Source organism: Pteropus alecto, unplaced genomic scaffold (genome assembly GCF_000325575.1).
Source record: "Pteropus alecto unplaced genomic scaffold, ASM32557v1 scaffold113, whole genome shotgun sequence".
Taxonomy (NCBI): Eukaryota; Metazoa; Chordata; class Mammalia; order Chiroptera; family Pteropodidae; genus Pteropus; species Pteropus alecto.
This window is the reverse complement of record NW_006433949.1, coordinates 4,967,531-4,992,379: the sequence shown is the minus strand read 5'-3', so window position 1 is coordinate 4,992,379 and position 24,849 is coordinate 4,967,531. Positions and strand designations below refer to the sequence as shown.

At 43.9% G+C, this 24,849-nt stretch overlaps 1 protein-coding gene and 1 pseudogene across 1 annotated transcript in view; one reads left to right on the top strand and one right to left on the bottom strand.

The window, feature by feature from the left end:
* Positions 1–24,849, bottom strand: part of SRRM4 (serine/arginine repetitive matrix 4) — a 144,538-nt gene that overhangs the window by 77,684 nt on the left and 42,005 nt on the right. The gene's annotated exons all lie outside the window — the stretch shown is intronic.
* On the top strand, positions 14,049–14,167 carry LOC112477287 (annotated as a pseudogene).

The window sequence follows — 24,849 nt, the reverse complement described above, 5'->3', positions numbered from 1 at the left end:
AATCAGCAAAGCCCCTGGGTTTGAGCGGAAGTTCTGCCCACACGCCCAAATGCACACGCAGGGCTACACATTTTTTTCTCTTCTAGCCTCCGCAGCTCAAGGACACTCTGACTCACCTTTGGCACAAGTTAATTAACAAGCGGGAAACATTGCTATTTTTGAGTCCATCTTGAAGAATTTTCAGTCTGGGGCTTGACAAGGTGGCGATTGTTTTCCTTCCATTATTCATTCCTTCAACCTTCAAGGACTTTTCTGCCACTGAGAACACAGCCCTGCCACACATGCTGATGCGTGTGCGCACGCACGCGCACACACACGCACACACACATACACTCCATTGAGAGGTGCGGGGAGGGAGCAAGAATGCTCAAATGAGACCGAGAAGTAGGGTGTCCTTAGGAGGATGTGGGGGTAAAATGATGGAGCACAGTGCTTCGTTCTTAAAGCAAACTAGCCAGTGGCCAGGATTTGGTTGGCAAGCGAGAATTATGTTTTTTCCTCCCATCTCAGACTATGAACTAAGGTTGATAAGATGTTCGATAAAAGCAGAAGTGAGCTGATTTCATCCCAGAGACCTGTCTTTGGAGGTCATTATGTCCTTCAGGAAGCTGGATGATGTGGAATGTGAGATGTGGAGCAGTTCTCCACGGCCTACTATGGGATGAGAAGTTGAGTGTTATGGAGCTGGGGTCCATGCCCTCATTCTTATGCTCCTCTGGACCATAGTTGGGAGGGGGCCTTGTCAAAGAAGTTATAGAGAATGCATGGAGTAAGTCAATTAATTCCCAGTCAGCTAACTCAGACCTCACCTCCTTAGTCTCCACTGAAACTAGGTGGAATACCTTAGGGCCTGGGATATTCTGCCTCGTGGAGGCTCCAGAAAATACAAGGACTGATTCTGTTGTTTGTGTGTGTGTGTGTGTGTGTGTCCCCAACCCAGATACAACTTCAGAACATTCACAGAGATCTGATCCCTGTAAAGAACATCTGAGGTAGAGAAAGATCCTCAGGAAGTTTGTGTATGTGGACAGGGGTATGTGAATATATAGTGATCCATGCCATGTGGATATGTGGGAATGCTTGTGTGGATACATGTGAACATGCCCACGAGTGTTCAACAGTGTGAGATAGGTGTGTCATATCAACGGCCACTTCTCCTTTGGCTCTTTGGTTCTCCTGCGCAATTTCTAAATTTTGTTTTTGTTTTGTTTTTGCTGTTTTGTCCATATCTGTCCACTGAAGTAGATAATTCCAAGGGAGAAGCATTTTTGCCGCATGAGCTGACATGTGAGATGTTTTCATGCCTCAGTCATCTCAGATTCCATTTTATTTTCTCTTGATACCCATTATACTCATGGAATATCAAAGCTGAAAAAATCTCCAATCGTCTCATTTTATCGATGGGGAAACTGAGTCCAAAAAAGTAAGTTAAGTCCACCCAAAATAGCACAGCAGTCAGGGGCAGTGCCTGGACTTATCCTTCCCTAGGGCGACTTCCACTCTACTGGTCATGTTCCCTCAGCACCAGGGGATGGATCGACATCAAGAAGAGAACTAGCTTATGAGCCAGTCAGCTCAAATCTCTGTCTGATCCCCAACATAATGGGACCTTGGACCCTCTCTCCTTTCCCCAGAGATGCTGGACACTTCAGCCCTGGAATGTGGCAATGCTCTGGGTTACCAGGATCTGACCTTGCAGAGGACAAAGCTCTCCTGAGAGAAAGAGAAATCCACAGCCAGGTTAACACTGATGTGAGACACACGGAAGATGCAACTGCCTAAAACCTTTAAGATGATATGTAGGAGGATCCGATCTCTTCCTTCACCTTTCCCAGCTCCCTCCCATTCAACTCCCAACTTCCACCCCACACTATAGCCAGGGTGGCTCTTCCCTAGGTGGGCCAGGCTCTTTCTCATCTTTGCCCACACTGGGGATACTTCATACTCCTCTCCTCTTTCCTGGCCAATTCTTGCTTATACCTCAAGCTTTGTCCTAATCATTACTTCCTCTGGAAGCTTTTCTTGGCTCCCCAAGTCCTTGGTAACTATCATTCTTCTGTTATCTCATCACTGAGGGAGAGAGAAACAGGTAAGTTCTTATCTGGTATCTCTGTCTGGTTGGCTCAGTGTTGTATCCCCAGAGTCTAGCTCAGTGCCTGTCATAATGAATGAATGAATAAATGAATGAATGATTGAACACATGAATGAACATCACTCTGAGTCTCTTCAACAGAGTTGGCAAGGGACTGAATGTGAAGTATAAGCCCTGGCGAGTGGGTAGGTAAGGGGACACTTAATTGGAAGAATCAATGTTTTCTAAGTCGACAGCAAAATAAAAGTGACTTTAGGCCTGAGGACTGCCCCAGAGGCTCTGAAATGCGGCTCTATTGTTCCAGGTCTTGTGCTTGCTGGGCAGGGAGGATGGCTGGGTGGAGGTGTCTCCAGCTACATAGCTGCAGTTGGTAACTGCAGGATGTGAAGGCCGTTTTTTCCAGGTCTGGCACTGCTCAGGGGAAAAGGTGATCACGGACCTCTCAACTAGAGAGCCCGCGGAATATTTGAGACAGCTGCAGGTGGGGTAGATGGCACTGAATTTGGCTGTCATGGGCAGGAACAATCTTAGAGAGAAGGTGAAGGGTGTTAAGGGGACAAAATCTCTGGAAGAAAAAGGTTAGGATTGAAGGGGGGAAAGGCAGAGAAATGGGGCCAGAGGGTGTGCTCCAGGGAGGAGAGAGGGTGGGTCTCCAACTCTAGGGAACATTGGAAGAAGGGGCGAGTGGGGAGAGATTTCTGACAGTAGCTCACACTCCCGAGGAATGCTTGAGCTATTCTGGAAATCTTCTCTATTATGATGGACCCTCTTACACAGAAGAGCTCTATAGGAGGAACAAGATGACCAGTGGGCTATGAATTTGGGTTTTTAACTCAAGATGCCTAGATTCCAATTCCAGCTTTTCCACTTTTGCATTTAGTGACGTGAGAAGTTACTTAACCTTGTTAAGCCTCCATCTACTCCTTTGTAAAATGGGGACAACTCCTGGACCAGTCTCAGGGAGCATATATATCACTGTTTAAGGGTTAAAAAAGAGATAGTCCATCTAAGACACTTAATATAGTGTCTTGGACACAATATGGGCTCGATAAAGATTAATTAGTATTATTAGTGTCTCGTGTTATTTTTTTATCTATATATTTTTAGTGCCCCCCAGAATGTCTGACACATAGCAGATCTCAAGTAAATGTGGCACAAATAAATGAGTAGATGAGTGAATAAGTTAAGGACACATTTGTTATCTGCTCAGTGCTTGCTATGAGACACTTCCATGCCTTTGTGTCTGTCTGCTGCTCCCTCTGCTTGGAGCACCCTTCCCCATCTTCTTTCCTGGTGACTGCCTATCCATAAGTCAAAATTTAGCTCAGTGAGTCTATTTCCAAGGAGTCTTCCTGGCATCGTGTGAGGAAAAAACACGGTCACGTCTCTGTTATAAAAGCCACTTTAGGGGGTAGAAAGAAACCCTGGAGTGAGAGCCTGGGGATGTGGGTTTTCACTTATGTCCTGTTTGCAGCCTTCGCAGTGACGTTGGCAAATCCCTTGACACTCTGCATCTCTATCTTGTCATCCGTTGAAGAGGGGTGATGATGCTTATCATATAACATGGTCGTCAGCACGTCTCTCCTTCAGAAATACCTACTGAACTCCTCTTAAGGGTCAGACACTGTTCTGGGCTCTGGTGAAAACTTGGTGAACGAGATAGACAAAGTGTCTACTATAACGGAGCCCACAATTTAGTAGAGGAGATAGGCATTAAAGAAATAAGTGTTCTGGAAAAATATGTGTAGTCATAACTTGTGATATGTGCAAATAAAGGAAAGGAAGTATAGGGGTGATTAGGAGAGGCTTGCTTGAGATCTGAATGGCGAGAAGGAAATAATCATTTTAAAAAGGGCTGGGTACGAGCATCCCAGCCAGTGTGAACAGCATGTGCAAAGTCTCTGAGGCAGGAGGGAGAAAGCTCAGTGGGTTTCAAGAACTTAAAAGAGGTGAGAAGGACATGAGCAAAATGGGTAAAGGAAGGAGAGGAATAAGATAAGATTATAAAAATGAGCAGCAACCAGGTTTGGCAAAGATTTTCCAGGCCATGGCAAGAAGATTCTAAGTAAGACAAGGGACGTCAGTTCTCTTAATACAAGGTAAAGCTGCAAGGAAATGTCACGTAAGACCATGGCTATGAACTTGTAAAACTAGTCTTTTGCCAGCATGTTGACACCGCTGAGCTATTATCAAAGGGGAGGAAGCATGCTGCAGACTGTTTTGGAGCCGAGATGTATGTGGCTATTCTGGGCCTGGTGGGAGGGAGGCTGGGAGGGGGGCTGGCCGGAAGAGCAGAGTTATTTCAGGACACTGCAGCAGGCAATTTGTAGCCTGAGTGTACAGAGCAGACCTGGGTAGGCTGGAGGGGCCAGAGACCCTGAATTGCTGGGAGCCGAAGGGTGGTCCCAGAACAGGAGTGTTTCTGTTGTACGGCAGCACGGCATGGGTCCTGGAGGCAGACAGGGCTGGGATTGATGCCTGCTGCATGACCTTGAAGAGGTTCCCTCTAGGTGCAAGGCAGGCTGCTAATGCCTTTATATCTATTAGCTCACTGTGTTCTCTCCACAACCTTATGACATAGCCTCCGTGTTCCCATTTTACAGTTGAGGTACTGAAGCTCAGAGGTTAAAGTGACTTGCCCTGGTCCTGCTGCTATTAGAGGCCAGATCAGGATTTACACTCAGCGATCCAGATCTCAAACTGTCTGTCCTGTGCTATATTCTCCCTGACTCATATTGCTCACAACAGAACTGGGTTTTCAGGACAACTAAATGAGATGGTCCATACAAAATACTCAGCATGCTTTTGCCATGTAGTATCTTGGCATGCGGGCAGCTTGGTAAGATGTCATTTGATTTCACGAGCACTCTTCGAAACCACTTATTTGAAAGTACATAGCAAATGTGAGGAGATGCAGATCTTAAAAATCCAGCAGGAACTGGCTAAATTGGGATTTTGAGAGGGGTATGAGCTATTTGGAAAAAAAAAAACTTGGATGGACTTAAGTGTGTTTTTTATAGAAATTACAGCGGGGGGAAAAGCTGCAATGTTAATTACATTTATAAATAACACTATTGCATGTGCTCTGCTCTTTAAAATGGTCTTGCAAAGTGGCAAGAAGTTACTGTCCCATGTAACACCTGAAGACACTGAGACACATTCGGGTTTATGGGGTTGTCCAAGGTCACAGAGCAAACCAGGGAGACGGAAGTGATGAAGACTCAGTCTGCTCCTTCCTGGTGCAGGGCCCTAGCCCATGAATCTTCTCTATGAAGATGGAAAGTAAGATTTTACAGGAGGCATAATTTTCCCTGCTGAGTGTTTATTCTCTGCTGTTACAGTATGAGCAGCAGATTCTTCCCTGAGGGACCACCCCTTTCTCTACTCTCAGTCCCTCTGATTCAGGCAAATGTGCCTTCATCCCAGCTTCAAGGATGAGCATAGCATCAAGCATCACATGCCCTTGGCAACGATGATTGGTTCATAAATAGGCACCTGTCTAAACCAGGCCAATTAAGTCAGCAAGGCTCAATTCTGGGATTTCTCTTGAAACCACTGGGAAGGGACCTCCTTTGCTAGAGGTTGCTAAAAAAGGACAAGATGAAAGCTTGGAGCTCCTGGCAGCCCCCTTGTCCCGGCAAGAGGAGAGGTTGACTACGAAGAGGGGGACAGCATTGTTGAAGTTCCTGGATCCAGCAAACCTGAAGCTATTCACCTTTTCAGTTATGAGAACCCATATATCCTCTTTATTACTGGAGCTATTTTGGCGTGGTTTATGTTCCTGGTAACCAAAGGACTACCAACTAATGCAATCACTCTCTTCATCATCAACAACAAAAACTTTACTGTTGGCCTATAAAACGTAGGAGTTTCTGGTACCTATGAGAGTAGTTAAGAGCATGCAGGCAAGCTGCCTGGGTTTGAGGACTGCCTCTGCTGCTTTCTAGTCATGTGACTTTTGATAAGGTACTTTACCTTCTTGTGCCTCATCTGTAAAGTGGGATAATATTCTCTCCCTCGCTGAGTCACTGGGAGTGTTAAATAAGATACTATATGGCCAATGCTTAGAACAGTGCCTGGCACGGAATGAGTACAGTTGAATAACGTGGGGGTTAGGGGCGCCGACCGCCCATACAGTTGAAAATCCACACATAATGACAGTCGGCTCTCCACATATGTGGATTCCCAGCTCCCAGCTGACCCTTGAACAATGCGGGTTTGAACTGAGTGGGCCAATTGCAAAAAATTGGGTATAGGTGGATGTGCACAGTTCCAATCTACGCTGTTCAAGGTTCAACTATCCTCATCGAGTGTTACTATTAGAATGTGGATCTAATAGAAAGAAATCTACTCCAAACCTGGGACCCTTAGAGGCACCATGTATTATATAAATCCATAAGTTAGTCACAAAATTGGCACAGTGAGAGTTGCCACTTTTGAGCCCCTACTACGTTCCTTATATGATCATTTCATATTAACCACATAAAATGGATAATTTACTATCCCTGCCTAATTGACAACAAGTTGAGACTCAGAGAGTCAAAAAGCCTTGATCAAGACAACACAGCTGTTCCGTGATGGAGCTGGCATGTAACCCAGACTTGCTTTCCCCAAAGCCATGTCTCCTTCAAAACATATGTCCTAAACCTCAGCTGCTCACACAAGACCAATCACGATTTTTGTCCATTTATGCAAATGTTTCCTGTACTAGTATTTGCTTAATATTATTCTTGAAATTGATTTGCTTTTTTGGCTTAATACATTTGGTTTAAAGGCAACCTCACACCACAATTGTCAATGGAAAATAAGTGTCTTTTTCAGTAATAGAAGATGGCCTTAAAAACAGATATGATGAAAACGTGGAAACATTATTAAATTCCAGCTAGGCACTGCCAACTGCCCCAGGCTCTGAACCTGATACCTGCTCCTTCTTTTATTAAGAACGTAAGATGAGCACAGATGAGAGGTGTTAAAAATGTAGTAGTCCCAAACCGAGACAACTCTTTCACAATGGAAAGGACAGGAAGTGAATTGAAAGGGCAATTTTGCTTTCTCGCCGTGTTATTATGTGGTACTTCATGCTGTGTCCATGGGGCCACTTCCGATATCTCATACGAATAATCATGTGGGTCCAAAACTGTGGAAAACTCAGCACCCTAAACTCCAATGTATCTGTTCTCTAAAGACTCTCCCGTTCTGTCCCCTCTCCTCTCTCTGCCTCTCAACAGTTGGACATCCTAGATTATCTTTTTGTTGGTACTTGGCTGGAATCGAGCTAAGCTTTAAAAGTCTTCAATTCACAAGGGTCTCTCCCCAGGTGACTCTTGGAATCACTGTATTGCATGGTGACAAAAACACCTACCAAGTAACACCTGACAGACACACATGGCTCTTATCAGCTGAAACTCACTTTATGACCACTCCCTTTTGGATGAGCCGGCACCCACTGATTGCAACATAGGAGCCATCTACGTCCATACTTCAACAGTTGCCAGTGACATAGTCTAAATAAGGCAAGTGATGTCATTCTCCTTGGGAATGTGGTATTGAACAGATGATTGAGGTACACTGTATCTAATTCAGGCTTTTTGGGAGAAAGACTTTACACTGAATCAAATAGACTCCCAAGAGTCAAAAAGAGGAAAATGATAAATAAATGAAATAAATGCCTGCCCAGGTCTGAAATGTACACTCTAGCTATGTGGCCTTGGGTGAGTCAGTTAGCCCAGATCCAGACACACCAAATGACTCTTCCCAAACACCGGGACTTGCCCATGGCCACATAGATATAACGTACAGATATACCCAAAAGCTTGTGTGATATTTCATTCCATGCCTGATTGCTATAAAGCAGCATTTACCAAAATGTGTTTCACTGAACATTGATTCTACATAAATACTTGGTTGCTCCTCTATCATGGCATGGGGATGGAGCCATGAACTCAAATGGGATTGAGAAACGCTAGGTTAAACAAAGAGAACCAGATTTTGTTGCTGCAGGACTTATCAGAGCATTTAATGTCTTAAGCGCAACGGGGAGGCCCAGGAAGGGAATGTGTTATGCAGCTTTTATCAAAAATTTGTGGCCACGAAAAATGACAAATAAAAGAAAGCAACGAACAAAATTTGTGGCCATAGAAACTTTGTTTTATGGTTGAGTGGGCTAATACTCTGTGGAGTACTATGGGAAAAAACAGCTCCATGGAGTAATCTCAGTCAACATATCTTCAATGAGGGGAAACACTGCTTCCACTTTCCAGAAACTGTTAGGAAAAAAATCTTTCTTAACTGAGAAAAAAACAGCCTCTCTATAACATGGGCCCTTAAGTTCAATTTCTGCTGTCTTCTGAGACACATAACATCTCTGAGCCTTGCTTTTTTCCCCCTACAAAGTGGGGATGATGCTAGCTCTAATTACCTCCCAGAGTTGGAGGAATTACACAGGATAACTCAACCTTGCAAACTGTTGAGTACTGTAGATGTGTGAGCTGGCACCCGTAGTAGCATCAAAGCCTTAGTACTATTGTTGGCACGAGGTGGGGGACTGTCCTGTGCACTGTAGGATATTAAGTAGCATCTTTGACTTCCATCCACTAGATGACAGGAGCAACTCCAGTTGGGACAACCAAAAACATCTTCGAACACTGCCAGACGTCCTTTGGGGGGTAAAATTGCTCCTGGTTGAGAACCATTGCTCTAGATTTGCAAGCTTTCTGTGATGACGGGGACTCTCTCTGGCCTGTATCTGTGCTGTCCACTACGGTAGCACGAACACGCGTGGCCATCGAACACTTGAAATGTGACTGAGGAGACGATTATTCATTTTAATAAGAAATGAATAAATGCATTTAATCATCAACCTTATTTCGTTTTTAATTTAAATACACAGAGCAAGAGGAGGTGAGTGGCTACCATATTGGACAGTGCAATTTAAGGTTCATCTATCTATTCTGCAAATATTTGTGGAGCACCAACTGTGTGCCAGCCACAATGCCACATACTGGATATGTAGTAAAAAAATGACGGATGTGACTTCTGTTCTCACCCATCTGGTAGACACCAGCAAGTAAGCCAGTATACAAGACAATATGCATCTGGGCTCACGCCAAGAGGTAGGTCCCCTACAGGCCTGTCACTCTGCCTAAAAATCCCACCACGTGCACTCCACCGAATCACAAGGTCTCCAAAAGACACATATGTTATCTCGAGAGGAAAATTTATTAACACCCACCGATGTGTCAGAATGGGTTTGTTTATGCGATTAGCTACAGGGAACAAATCTTCAAGAGTTCCTTGATAGCAGAGCCTTGCCTTGTTCATCATTATCATTACCAAAGCCTGGCACAGTGCCTGGCGCATGTGGGTGATCAGCAGATCCTTCTTGAAAGGAGATCCAGAACAGTCTGTTGAAGATGGTGAAGGTTCAAGAAACCATGTCATGTCCAGAACAACTGAGCGACCTGACGGTACTTGCTCAGCACGGTATCTCAGAACCCGGCGCAAAGATGTGCATAATAAATATTTGTCATCTAAATGGTGTTGGGGATGGGGCTGGAAAAAGCTCAAAGCCCGTGTCGGTCCCTGGGAGGTGCTGCACGATACGAAGGGTACATAACTCGCCTATACAGGAGAGATCCTAAATGCACCAGAAGGATAATAATAACTTATTATTACTTTTATTATTGCTCTTTGTTATGGGCTGAATTGCATCGTCGCCAAAATTCACATGCTGAAGTCTTACTCCCCAGTACCTCAGAACGTATTTGGAGATAAAGCCTTTAAAGAGGTAATTAGGGTAAAAACAGGTTATATGGATGAGCCCTAATCCAACATGGCAGGTGTCCTTGGACTCTGGACATAGACAATAGAGACCAAGGGATAACCATCTGAGGATGCAGTGGGAAGGTGGCCATGCATAAGCCTAGGAGAGAGTCCTCAAAGAGACCGAACCTGCCGACACCTTGATTTTGGACTTCTAGTCTCTAGAACCGTGAGGAAATAAACCTGTGTTGTTTAAGCCGCCTGGTCTGCGGCATCCCGTTATGACGGCCCAAGCAGACCAACACGCCGCTGACCATTTAGAACATACCCGGCTCTGTATTAAGTGCTCCGCATGCATTGTCCCATAAAACCCTTGCCCTGGTCCCCTCAAGTCTATTTCCCACCCCAAAGCCTGAATGATCCTTTTCAACGAAGTCAGATGGTGTCACACGCCTCTCTTCCCATCAGGGCTTCCCATCTCACTCCAAGTATAAAAATCAAAGTCCTTATAATCGCCCCCAAATCACTGCACAAATCGGCCCCCTGTCGATGCTCTAATCTCATTTTATCATTCTCCTCTTCTCTCAGATCGTTCCGACCGTGTTGGCCAAGCACACTCCCACCTCGAGGCTTTTGCATTTTTACATCTCCCAGATGTCACCTGGATTGTTTCTACACTTCCTTCGAATCTTTGCTCGAATGTCACTTCCTCGGTGAGGCGTCCCTTAAATACTAGAAGTAAACATGATGCAGGGACCCTGCCCAATGCCAGGCTCTCCCTCATCCCCTAACCCCGATTCCTTTTCCTCCTTAGCCCTTACCGCCATCTTTTAATACTGTGTATTTATTTGCACAGCTGTTTATGGCCTCTCTCCTCGCACTAGCATTTAGGCTCTACGAGGGCAAAGACTTTCTTATATTTACTGCTACATCTCTAGCATCTAGAACAATATCCGGCACATAGTAGGGACTCGGTAAGTATTAATTGGATGAACAAATGAATGAATGGGTCTTCTTCACAGCCTTTTTAATGCAGTAGAAATGATTATTATCTTCATTTTACAAGTAAGGAACTGAGGCTCAGAGGAGTTAATTTACACATTCAAGATCAAATAACAAACAGGAGCTGGAGGTGGGATTTGAGCCCGGCTCTCTTTGCCAAAAGTTCCTATTAAACGCTAGGAGGCATCTGGAGAATTCTACTGTGGAAAGATTGTGAAAATAACCCCCGCAGCTCATAATTCATGCTTTTCCTTGCTGCTCTATCTAGTTCCCTCACCTGCATCTCATGGGCTGGCTGAATATGTTTTGATCTGATTCTAGGAAGAAGCAAAACAAGAACGGGGTACTGGGTACTCTCTTTTTCCTATGAGGTCACGGACCCAGCCCTGATCTGGGGCTGGGCTGAGAAACCCAGATTCCGGTCCCGCTTTGTCACACTCTCCAAGTGTGTGATCTGGGGCCAAGTTCATTACTACTCTGAGCTCCTGTTTCCCCGGCTGTAAAATGGGGACTCTGGTTCTTACTCCACAGCATTGTGGTGAGGGTAACATAGAAGACCATTGGAGAAAAGTGACACTTTGAAAACTGTCAAGTGCTACGGCCTACATAAGGCAGTATTAGTTCTCAAGCTGCTGAGTTCAGGCAGTTGTCTCTTGGAAGAACTGACAGCATTTATTGTACATTGTGGTAAATTGTGTTATCGTTCTCCGTTCCTGCTTCCTTGTGTCCACATCCATTGTCATATGACCCTGGAGTTCCTCCCACAAGGGGTAGGTTTATTTCTCTACCCCACTGGTGTTGGGGTTGGCCATATAACTTGCTTTGGCCAATACAGAGTGGATAGTGTACCAGTTACGAACCTAGGCTTTAAGTGACATTGTATATTTCTGCTTATCTCTCTTACGCGTCTACCATCCCATGAGAACTGTCCTGAGCAGTCAGTCACCTGGTCCAAGGAAATGAAGGCATGTAAAGCAGATCTAAAACCCAAGCTCAGCTGGACCCAACCTGAATAAGCTGACTCATAGTCGACCTGCAGATGCGTGAGTGAGAATAAATGGTTCATATTTTAAGACTTTGAGTTCTGGGGGGATTTGTTACACAGCGCTATTGTGGCAATAGCTGACTTATATAAATACTTGCTAGATGTCACTTTATAGGTCATCTCATAAAATATATGATAGATTCCATGATTATCTTCACTTTAGAGATAAGGAATCTGAGAACAGACATTTTCATAGGTTTGCCTAGGGTCACCTAGCAAGGAAATGGTGCAGACAAGCCATAAAATACTGCCCTGTTTGAGTGCAGAATCTCCACATTTTGTACTACGCCGCTTCCTCATGCCTGTGAAACACAAGCCAAATTGTATCCAGATAACTCAGGCTAAAGAGATACCATATCATTAGTGTTCTGGATATTTCAAGAGAGATACTGGATAACAAAGAGTTCAGACAAACTAATACAGGTGAAGTTAAACACAAACAAACAAAAAACAGTAACGACAGACCCAAAAAAGACCTGGGTTCTGGTTCCAGTTTTGCCACAAACTGACTGTGTGTCCCTGGTCAAGTTCTCTCCCGTCTCAGGGCCTTAACTGTACAACGATGAGGTAGAACTGTGAATCATATATAAAAATAATTTATAAGATACCCATCAAGCTCTAGGATGTCTGACAGGTTATCTCATTTCATCCATACAATGATCTTTCCAGGCCCTGCTGACACCCTGAGACTCCAGAGAAGTTAAGTAACTGCAGGAATTCAAAACCAGACCTCCAGACTTATCCCATGGTTGCAGGGTCCCTTCCAACTCTAAGTTTCCCTGGGTGAGCTTCACTGTGGAGAGAAGCCAAGAGATTTCCTTTTGCTGACTAAGGGTCACACTTGTGCTTCCATCTCCCTCTTCCCTTCGAGGCCCAGGCGAGGGCTCTTTGATGTGGGTGACACAGGATCCCTGCTTCTCTCTCACTCTGTCCAGGCCGGGCGGAGAGGAGATGAAGGCGTCCTAAAAACCAGCCCGGGGGTGATTAACGGTGCCCAAAGCAAGTCTCCTATCCCCATCAATGGGTCACCAGGATGGTTAATTATTTTATTTATAAAATTAATTAGTCCCGATCAAGACAGGAGCGCTTCAGGCTTGCAGCTTGTTCGCTGTGTGTGCATTTTTCAGTTCCGTAAAAAAGTCATGTGTCACTGATGAAAATTACAGATCCCTGGAATCAGCATTAGAGATGAATCCAGCTTGTGCTCCCAGCCTATGGCTACCAACCCTGTTAACTTAGCTTCTGTAATTACAGAGGGAGGGAGAGGGTGTGTCTGTGTGTGTCCCTGGGTGTGTATATGTGTGCATGGGATGAGGGACAGTGACAAAGGCCGGAGAGTTCCAAAGTCTGGGTTGTGATACACTCTGTCCTCTCTCCTTCTCAAAACAAGGCATTTTAAAGCATCAAAGATGTGGCTAAAGGTCCGTTCAGGAGGAGTAAGCCATATGACGCTGGCAATGGTGGGGATCTTTGGAAGGCGTGGCAATGTGGGAAGATGCCTGCACAGGATTCTGGAGTCCTGGGAAGTCCTAAGCCAGCAGGCAGTGCTGGGAGTCCTGGATCCAAATATCAGCTCTGCACCAACTGCATGACTCTAAATGTGTCCTCGGTCTCCACATCCTCAGAGCTCAGCTCAGCCATACCGAGAGCTGATGCGTGTTTAACACCTGCCACGGACCAGACCCTGTTCTAAGCATGTCCTCTGTACTATCGTATTTGATCCTCATGAACAATTCCATGATGTAGGAACTAGTTTCATCCCTATTTCACAGAAGAAGAAACTGAGGCACAGCAAGGTCATTAACTTGCCCGAGTTCATTCAGTGGCAGAGCTGGGACCCAAACCCAGACATCCTGGTTTGTAGGGTTCACGTTCATAACCACAATGCCACATTGCTCTTCTCATACCTCAGCTAGGGAGAACCTCCACTCAGCTCTGCTGGGTGTCCCACGTCCCCTCTTTTATTAATAATAAAAATCATAAAAATCATAACGCATCAAGCATTTGTACTTGCCAAGCTTTTTCTGGATTCTCCCCATACATTTTTATCTTCCTAGTTCTTCATAGCAACTCTAATGACACAGGGACTACCTTGAACTGTATTTTTGCAGAAAGCGCGACTTGGAGAAGTAAAAAGACTTGGCCAAAGTCTACGGCCGTGCCACCCTGAACAAGTCCGATCCCGTCTGATCTCGGAAGCTAAGCAGGGTCAGGCCTGGTTAGTACTTAGATGGGAGACCACCTAGGAAGACCAGGTGCTGTAGGTGTAAAAAAAAATTTAAAAATAACAATAAAAGGACTTGGCCAAAGCTGGACGTCTGGGACTGTTCGGGTTCAAAGCCTGTGCCCACAGTCCCAGTATGACACATTCCAACAGCCTGTTGTAGGGGCTCCAACTTGCATCTGGGAGGCTGGACGAGCAGCTTTGGAAGCTTTGCCTCTGATTCTGTTCTCTTCCCTGGGCTCTCTTTCACCTCTGGGTCTCTGCAGCTTTGAGATGCTACCAGTCTGTGCTTCGCCAGCTCCACTTTTATCTCCCAAGGTCCCCACGAGAAGCTGCTCATCGGCTCACTGACCCCTGTCATCCAGATGGGCATAGTGCCAATGACATAGAAGGGCTTCTTTCTCAGGGGACTGGAAATAGCCTGGAGGGTGGTAAGTCCCTGGTGTAAGTCCCGAGGATCAGGAATCCAGAGAACGTCCAGCCGATGGGTCCTCAGGAGCATTGTGAGATGCCCAGGATACGTACGTGTGTGTGTGCGTACGTGTGTGTGTGCGTACGTGTGTGTGTGCATATGTGTGTGTGTGCGTATGTGTGTGTGTGCGTATGTGTTTGTGCACGTGCACACGTGTGTGTGTTTGCGACTCACTGTTTCCTATACTTTCTTCTTCTCTCCCTGTGTCCTGTCTTTCTTGGTTGCCCTTTCTTTGTGTTTGCCTCTCCTTATCTCTCAGCACCTGGACTTCTGACTTCCTTGGTCCCCCAGGTCTTTGCTTCCCCCTCCTCTCTCTCCCCTCTTCTCCGTCTCTCCCGGCTCCTTGATTTCCCACCTGCTCCTCTCACGATCGCTTCGTCACCCTCCTCCGTCCCCAGCCTTCTTTCTTATTCCTTATCTCTTCTTTTTCCATCTCTCCTCTTTCCTTCGCTTTTATCTCTCTCCTCCGTCTGTCTCTTCTCACCTTCCTCCGGTCCACCCTTCCTCTTCTCCTCTGCAGCTGCCCCTCACCGTCCATCATCCACCACCACCACCTCCACCTCTCCCATCTGCCATTTGTTGCTGTTCGTAAAGGCTGGCAGTGTCCTTGGTGGGTGGTGGATCGCACACATCGGAGGTCTGAATCAAATCAAACTGCAACTGAATTACACTAATAAACCAATTAAATGCCATTCAAAAAGTAATTTCCATAGCATCCCTCACATTTATTGCAAATCTTGTTTCTCCATCACACTGCCTTCTCTTGTTCCCTCCCTAGCTTGCTCTCTCTCTCTCTCTCTCTCTCTCTCTCTTTTTCCTCTTTCCTCTTACCTCCCTCTTCCCCACCTCCAGACCCTCTCTCCTTCCCTCTTCATCAGGCCTGCCCGAAGCTCTCTTTCACCCACCCACCCCACTGCACAACCCGCTTCTCCAGCCTGGGACTCCAACTACGTTCTAGGCAGTTGGTCGGATGGAAAGAGCAGTGAACTGAGAGTCAGGGAACTCGAGTTCTAGGTTTCGGCTCTGCCACTAACTGGCTCTATGTTCTTGGGGCAGTCCTGGAGTCTTTCTCAGACTGGTCATCTGCCAACTGAAGGCATCGGACCAGGTGATTTCCAGGGTCATTCCCAGCTTCTGAGGTCTACAGTTTCATGACCGATGCTGGCAGATGACATCCTAGAGGTGAGGGTCCCAGGGAGACCATTTGGCCCCTGCCCTTGCCCCTGCCCCTGCCCAAAGGCAAGGCCTCTCGTAGGGCCAAATGACACCGAGCAGATAGAGGTCGGTTTGTTCTAATAGACCTTATTTACTCTCTCTCCTTTCACAGATCATACTCTTCACCCTCTGACCACCATCCAGAGCATCTAACCACCTCTGTCCTACTATTTCCATTTTATAGATGAGAATCTCGACGCTGGATGATTTTTCAATCAAGAATCGAATGAGGCATAGGTTGGGCTCCGTTTGTACACGTTGCACCTCAGATCCCTCCAAAAACACAAAGGCATCCTATGAAAGCCACGGAAAACAGAAATCTTGGCCTGGGGACAAATGTCCCCCTAGCCCCTTATCCTACTTGTCTAAGAGTATAACGTAGAAACACCCAGGGGCTGCGTATCACAGGACTGTCTTTTGAACCTGTACAGTTTGTTCTTCTGTACTTCAATTGAAACATCACCGACCTTATAGAAATCATATGAAAATAATTTGTATGAGTAACATTATTACTTTCACATCTACCATTTCACTGGTCTTCATAATATCTCTGTAAGATTGGTCAGGGGTTATCATCCTCACTTGACAGATGAAGAAACCGAGGCACAGACAAGTTAAGGGGCTTAACCCAAATCATGCAGATTTAGATTTGTGACTGTGACGCTTATCACATAATTAGACCCAGAGAAAACTGGATTTGAATCCCAGCTCTGCGCTTAGTACCTGGGTGTCTTAGGCAAATGGCTTCACCTCTCTGTGCCTTAGTTTCCTCGCTTAAATAATGGAGGTAACATGAGTACCTCTCAAAGAATGAGGATTATCCTGAAGGTCAAAGAAGCTAACACGTGTAGGAAGCTTAATATGATGCCTACATCACAATGAGCAATCCGTGCAAGGCAGCCACTCTCACTATTGTTCTTATTGCTCCTGTCATTGAGACAGGTGCCTTTTTCCTCCATTCTTCACATTTACGCCTTGTCCTTTAGGGGAGATGACTTCCACCCTCTCCCTCATTTCCGGCCTCCTCTCCAGCCCTATACTCACTCTTCTCCATGTGAAAGTTGTCAGTCTAATTAGCCAGCTATGGAGATAACTAGGTCATGTTTTACTGGGGTGCGTGGGGGGAGGTCACAACACACAAAAGAAACACACGTGCTCTACACGCTGTGTCCTCCGCCTGGGTCTGGGTGGGTGAGGACAGCTCCCTCACTCTCCGGCCACCCCTGAACACGTGGATCTCGAGTTCCAGGTTTAGTTTAGGTATCGAAGGCAAATGTCCTAAGCCGGCCTCAGACTCAGGTGACATTTTCTATTTCTACTTTCCCGAGTTTGTGTCAGTACTTTCTTTTTCATTTGGTTATTCATCTGCCACACCGTTTACATATCACCTTAGTAGCCTGTCCAACCATCTCTGTTTGTCCAGGACTGAGCAGGCGGTGGGTTCCTGAAATGTGGAATTTCAATGTTAAAAGCTGGAAAGTCCTGTGCAAAGTGGGGCCAGTTGGTCGCCCTGCACAAACTTCGAAGGGATGCGTGATATACTAAACTCATTAAACAAATAATACAAGTCATACTAGTGGTAAGACATGAAAATTATAGGACATTTAAAACATACAAAAAAAGTGAAAAAAAAAAAGGGAAGTCATCCATAATTTCATCACTTAGGGACTACCTAGCCCAGCCAGGCCCCCGGGAGATTCTCGTGTGCTCTGGGGCATAGACAACACAAATGGTGCCTTCTAGGCACTGTGCTGTGTGTCGGTACTGACCACACCATCACCGATCTTTAGTGTCCTTTTTTCTTGTGCCCTGAGATGGGCAGGAGAAGCTCTGTGGCAACACATGGCCACGAGAGCTGATTTGATTCAGCTGGTCCCAAGAGTAAAGGCTGAGATGATACCTGTCGTGTTTGAGCCCAGCCCCATCTCTGACTTTCTTAATTTCTTCGGTGTCCTGTTCAGCGCTCTTGCATTTAGAGAGTGTTGGGATAAAGGACCGAGGTGGATGAGACCTGTTCTCAACCAGTGGTGCAAGTTATCAAGACAAGAGCTGGGCATCAAAAGGCCATTTCAGCTCTTCTTTGCACCCTCATGGAAGGCAGCGGGGGAGAATCGTAACGGCTTCCCAGAGAGAGCTATAGACTGGGTCTCACTAGGAAGTGGGAATCCCATCAGCGAATTCCTGAGCACCTCGAACCCTTGTAGCATTCCACGAAGACGTGAAAAATAAAGGGATAAAAGAAGAGAGATGGAGCATGAATTCAGGATACTCGACATTGTCTAATAAGAAGGAGATAACAGAGCCCGCAGAAATAATGAAGAAACTTTGCTGAACTGAAGAACTTCTCTCGGCAAATCAAACGGACTTGGCAAGTTCCGGGAACAAATAATGAGAAAACACAAACACTTAAAAATCTTAGTAAATGTTTCGAAGTTCAAGAATAAAGAAGCAAATCTACAAGCAAGACAGAGGAGAAAGGCTAGTTATCTGTTAGGCACTGGACTTTGAGCATAGCGATGACAGTGATGGTGCCTCCCTTGATCACGCCCATCAAAGTGCATGGTCCACAGTAGCTGCTCAATAAATGTTTATAGAATGAGTAAGTAAATGGATGTAATAGTATTATTAACTAGTGCCCATGTTAGTCACTCCCATAGTATGTCAGCCACAATATACCTCATTGACCTTCTAGACCAGCAGGGGCTATGATTACCTTATTTTCCAGTTGAGGAAACTGAAAGTCAGCCAAGCGACGGTCTTGCCCACATGTATGTATCAGGCAACTGACGGAGATGGAAGGAAAACCCAGGGATCTCAACGGCCAGCCCTGGACACAGGCCACGAGTGCTCCGAAGCAGCCCAGATATATTTTCATACCTTTCTTCTCCTTCTTTTAAGCAAATGTTACAGCGGTTTCACCATGTGTCCAAGCAACGAACGCATAGATAAGACAGCCGTCCCCATGATGATCCCAGTCTAGGAGGCCTCCTAGACACCCGCAGGGTGCATATATAAATAAATCAGCCATGTTGACCCATAAAGAAATTCCATGTGACAACGTGGCCCTTGGCAATGAAATCTTGGTTCACGCAGATCTATTTTCCTTGGTGGGCCTGGTATAATTTTTCACCCAGACTGTAATGTGATGGGAAGGCACACAGACATCTATTAAAAATTCAACAGAAATCCAATCATCATTCTGAAGGGTTAGTGGTGTCTTCTAAATTCCTCTCCAGCCCCACTTACAGGGTACCACTATCTGTTTTGCATTCTGGATAGAAAAATCTATTTTCTGATAATGGCTCTTAATTCTTAGAGTCTCTCTCTCTCTTTGTCTCTTTCTCTCTTTCCTTCTCTCCCTCCTTCTGTTTCCCCTTCTGCCCCTATATTCCCACTCTCATTTCAGAAAGAGAGGACAAATGGAGAACTTGGGAGAAAAAGAGGTGGTTACTTATTGTTTTCACCAGCAGAGGGCATCGATATCTGTCTTGGTTTTGATACCCCCTGTTGCTCCCAACACAATTCATTTCTAAGACCTTTCGGAAATCAGACCCCAAAACAAAACAAAACAAAAATCCTTTGAGTGCCCACTTTCTGCAGAAGGATGGGTGGCAGAAGTGAAGGGGATGAGCAAGGAGCTCACCCAGAACTGCACCCTTAGCATCATCATGTTCCTCAAATGCCACCGGAGGATCTGGGACCATCCTAGGAAACGGAACACAGCTGGCCAGAGCAGTGGGGGGTATCGCAAGGCACGAGTGGGCACATAGACCGTTTTGTGGGTTCGTTCTCTTTCTGTTCTGTGTCTTTCTTTCTTCCCCACTCTCTTCTTGCCTTGCTGCACCCGCCTGCTTCTTTTCCCCTTTCCTTCACCCTTAAACTTGAACAATCATTCCCTTGGGCGCCACTCGGAATCAAGCTGGCAATTAAGAACTTCCCAAGGGAGTTATCTACCTCCCTCCCCTTGTGGTCTCCAAACCGCTGTCGAGATGACCAACGGACTGTAAACATAGAAAATTGTGTTGTTCCTGTATTTAACCTGAAGACACTCTGTTTGTGCTAGAAGCTGAGGCTGGGCAACTCTCACAAGCCAGAGGAACACAGAAGAATATCAGCAAGGTACAGGATTGACAGGGAGAGCATGGAAGAAGGCCCACACTCAGCTGGAAGTTTTTCATGCGTCAAAACAACAGGCCTGGAAACAAATGGAAAGACCCCTTACAAACACCTGGCCGGAAGCCAGGGTGGGACGTGAAGTCGTCGAGGGACAATTTTGGAACCCGCCAGTATCTTTGGAAATTGAAGCAGAGCCAATGGCCACAACAAGTGGAACCCACTGTGGCGCTGAGTCACACTTGGAGCGTGAAAAAAGAGCTCTGCTGGGATCTTGGTGACCAAAGACTGTTGCCACTTCTGGCTTTCCTACACACAAGAAAAATAAAACCTTTCACACAGGCAGATCTCCTTGCCAAAGATATCTTTGGCTTTAGCTACCTCTCTTATCTCTCTAAGCAGCTGAATCTATGAAAAGGAAAATTACAATAAATTTAATGTTTCCTTTTCCTTTCATCTGGTCTGAAATATCCAGTCAAAGATCTACTAAATCCCCCTTAGAGCACATACGGGCTTCCAGTTTATCAGACATGTGGACCTCACTCCGTAAATGTGAGCCAACAGAGAACAACGTTTAGAACAACATTTAACACAATTTTCTATGTTTACAGTGAAAGAAACCTCAAAATTTAGAAGAAGGGGATTAAGAAGTCTCAACGATGTAGAGTTACCATAAGAATAAAGTTCAGAAATTGTCTTGAGAAGACGAAGGAAGGCGTTGCATTTATGCAAATGGAAGAGGGGATCAGAGAGGGGTATCTATAAAACTGGAAAATGCCATTGGAATGAAAAATATGTTGGCTGAATGAAAAATAAAATTGCGATAGAAGCATCAAACAGTAGATCGCATATTACAGAAGATCAAATAAAAAGATAAGCTCAAGCAAATCTCCCCTAATTCAGAAACAGTAAATCAAAAAGGAAAAATAAAAGACACAGAGAATGGATCCGCAGCATCCAACATTGTAGAATGAGGAGGAGAGGCAAGAGCACCAAGATGCAATGAAGAAAACTTATTTCCTGAGCTAAATAATTCCTTCTGTCTGCAAATCAAACAGACTTAACAAGTTTCGGGGAAAAAAAGAAGAGACAAACATCTAGATATCTTGGTGAGATTGTTTTTTTGCAGTTTCAGTGTGAATGAAGCAGTTCTACAAGCGAAGCAGAGAGAAGGGCTAATACCAATAAACGAAAAACCAGGCAGCCTCAAACTCCTCCTCTACAACATAAAACATAATGAACGATGCCGTTTTGAGGGGACAATATCAAGATCCAAGAATCGCACGCTCCATGGAGCTAATATTCCAACTGAAGAGAAAGAGTCCATAATTTAAAAACGAAAGGGTGAAATTTTGTAATTCATGTAATCTGAAAAATTATTTAAAAATATACTGCGGCCAAGTGAGATGTTAATCAAAATAACAATTAATTATATAGTTTCTATAGGAGAAAACAGGAAATGAAGTAAATATTAAAATAAGATATAAAATAAGATGGTATATTGGTTATGACTATAATCATAAAGTGGTTAAATCCTACTGTTAAAACACCAGTATTCTCAGTCGCGGGTCTAAACTAAAAATCCAAATGTGCTGTATTGTTTTCTACAAGGGGTACGCCTTGAAAAAGACAGAAAAATGGCTGAGAATAAAGGTATGACCAAAGATACGTCAGACAAACCAAAGGAAACTAGGGGTGAAAAGATCAATGAACAGGGAATTCAGGGCAAAAAGAAACAGTTTTCAAAGAAGGAGTTTTACACGGGCAGGAAATCCACGCCCTAATAAAGATACAATATTGTGGATATTTGTGTATTGAATGTCACAGTTTCAAAGATATAAAGTGAAACTGTAAAAAAAATAAATAAATACATGAAAATAAAAAATACAAGGAGAATGGCCAAATCGCAATTTTAGAAGACTTTAACACTCCTCAGTAAATTGTGTTAGATAAGAATGAGTAAGTTGAGTAATACTTAATACTTTGAGTATGTATTAGATGTCTAGCCTGCTGAAGAATAAATATGATTCTTGAACACAGATGGATCATTTATGAAAAACAAATCCCCAAACTTATAAGTTCTCAACCATGATGAGGGCTGGGATGATCGGCCCAGATTCGCCTGTAGGTTCGAAGGGTGGATTCTCTCAACCCTGGGAGGGTCTTGCCAGCAGACTGCACTCAGCTGTTAGCCTCCTCAGGCCCAGGGACTGCCTGCACTGCTGGGGCGGGGAGCGGGGGAAAAGTGCGGGGGAGGGGGCATCAAAGCTCCGCCTCTTTCCGAGGCAGCCTGCATTCAACGATCACGTGGGAAATAAAAGCCTGTCCTCAAGGCATTAACTCCAGACAACTCCTCCTGGCTTCAGAATTGTCTGTGGGGTCAGTCGAGGCCTCCACTGAGGCTTATTGCAGATCAGCTTTTCTCTCTGCCCAGTCCTACTTCCTTCCTGTCCCTTTCACAAGTGTCAATCAACCCCAAGGTCACTTGTTCATATATCCACTGAACACTAATCTCCATCTCAGATGCTGCTTCCCAGGGGACCCGCTTGCAAAACAGACCATCCTGCAACAAAACTAGAATTGCTTCTAGATATTTAAACAAGAAAGCCAGAAGGATATTTACGAATATATGTATTTATTATATATAGTTATTAGACCAAGAATCAAAACTTGGACTGTAGCTAACTTTGAAAATATTGGTACTGAGAATATTACATAGCAAATTAATTCATATGTGCTGCTAATTCTGTACTGAGAAGCAAATTCATAGTCTTAAATGTTTTTCTTATTATATAAGAATGAATAAACTAAGAAAAAAATCAATTCAATGAGGTAGAAAAAGAACCATGAAAGACATCTAAAGAGATAAAGAGTACATTTTTTAGAGGTGCATTCTGAAGTATGTAGGGATGAAATGACAGGATTGCTGGGGTTTTCTTTAAGATACTTCAGCAAATAAAACTAAGAAAAACGGAAAGATGAAGCGAATGTGGCAAAATCTTGCTAGGTGATGTGTATATAAGAGCACCTTACATAATTCCTAATTTTGAGTATTTTTGAGCATTTTCATAAAAAATTTAAAACAAGAGTGGAGAAAGGACTAAAAAATAAATGAAGACATTAATGATTTAGAAATAAATTAAAAGCTAACATAATTGATATATAAATACACAAATTCATTCTTGGAAAACCAATAATAAAATAGATAATTTATCATATTTAATCCAGGATAAAAGAAAACAAATAGAATACAATAATTAGGAATATAATCAAAGATCAAAAGTTAGATTTAAATATTATAGAACTCTTATTATAACTTTTACCTGGTAAGTTTTAAACTCTCAACAAAATTTGTAGGGGAAATGTAAGTTACCATATTACCACAAGAGGCAGATAAATTGACTAAACCATTGATGGCAGAGAATCTAAACAATCGTGACACAGTTAACTTTAAGAGCCTTGGTCCTAGGCAACTCTAGAGAAAGATCTCTCAAACTTCCAAAAACCAGCAATGCCATACCTTATAAATTACACCAGAACATAGAAAAAGGAGACAGTTTCTCGAGTATTCAATTAGATTAGCATAACGCTACAACAAAAATAATAATAGTAATAATAACATTATTACTATTATAGCATTAACCAATTTCACTTTAATTATAAATGCCAACGTCCTACATTAAATATTAACAAAAGGAAACTAAAAGTTTACTAAGAGATAAATGTGCCAAAACCCATGAGATTTATCTCAATAAGTCAAATAAGAAAAAAATATCAAGATATTTAAATCAATGACCCTTCCACAAAGCCAATACCCATTACAGATATATTTGAAACGTTCCTGAACTAGGAAAAATTTTGATAAGGAATATCTACATCAAGCTAAGAAAAGAACATTAGACTTCATGGTAAAACACTAGGGACATTCTTAACAAAGACACCTATGACTATCTCTTATTCTACAATTTGTCTCAGAAGTTCTAATCAACGCAAGAAAGCAAAAATCTGCAATAACTGGGTCAGTATTTCCATCCTCCATCCTTCTGTCCGTATCACTGAGATCCTAATATCTCTTGCTCCCAGTCAGGAATCCACACCAGTGAGGTGCTATCACACCATTATCCAGGTGAGACAGGTGGCGGAAAGATGAACCACTGGATTGAAGAGTGAAAGATAAATAATGAAACCATGAAATAACTATAAAAAATAAACTTCAGATGATAAGCTATCTAATTTGGGAACAAGGGGCTTTTTAGGAATAAGAGCCCAAGAAGAAATCGTAAGGCAAATTATTGTTGGATTTCACCATGTAAAATATTAAATATTATTATAACTTTGTAACCGAGATTTTAAAACAAATGACAAAACCTAAAAACGAGTATCTCAAGTATGCATGACAAATGGTTAATAAAACCCTTATTATATTAAAACAGTGAACTGCCTTTTTAGAAAAATGAGCAAAAAATATGAATCAGCAATTTATAAATACAATAACTAGTTAATAAAGGAAAAAAGTAGTTCTTGAAAAGTACGAATAAAACCAGAATACGATATTGCCCTATCAAATTAAAAATCCTGTTTTAAAAAATGAACATAGGCAGCATTGGCGAGACTGCAGACAGGCCTCTTCATTTACAGCTAGTGGGAAGACAAACTCATACCACTATCCCAGAGGACAATTCACCAGTAAATCTCAAAACTCAGGTTCACGCCATTTTACCTGGCAATTCCACTTCCAGAATGTGATGGACAGATTCTAAGGTGACTGACTCCCAGTGAGTCCCTGCCTCCCGGTGTTGACACCCTAGCGTCATCCCCTCCCTTTGAGTGTGGGTAGGACTTGTGACTTGCTTCTAACCAACAGAATATGGCAAATCTGATGGTCTGTCATGTCTGTGATTAAGTTACATGAGATTGTAACTCAT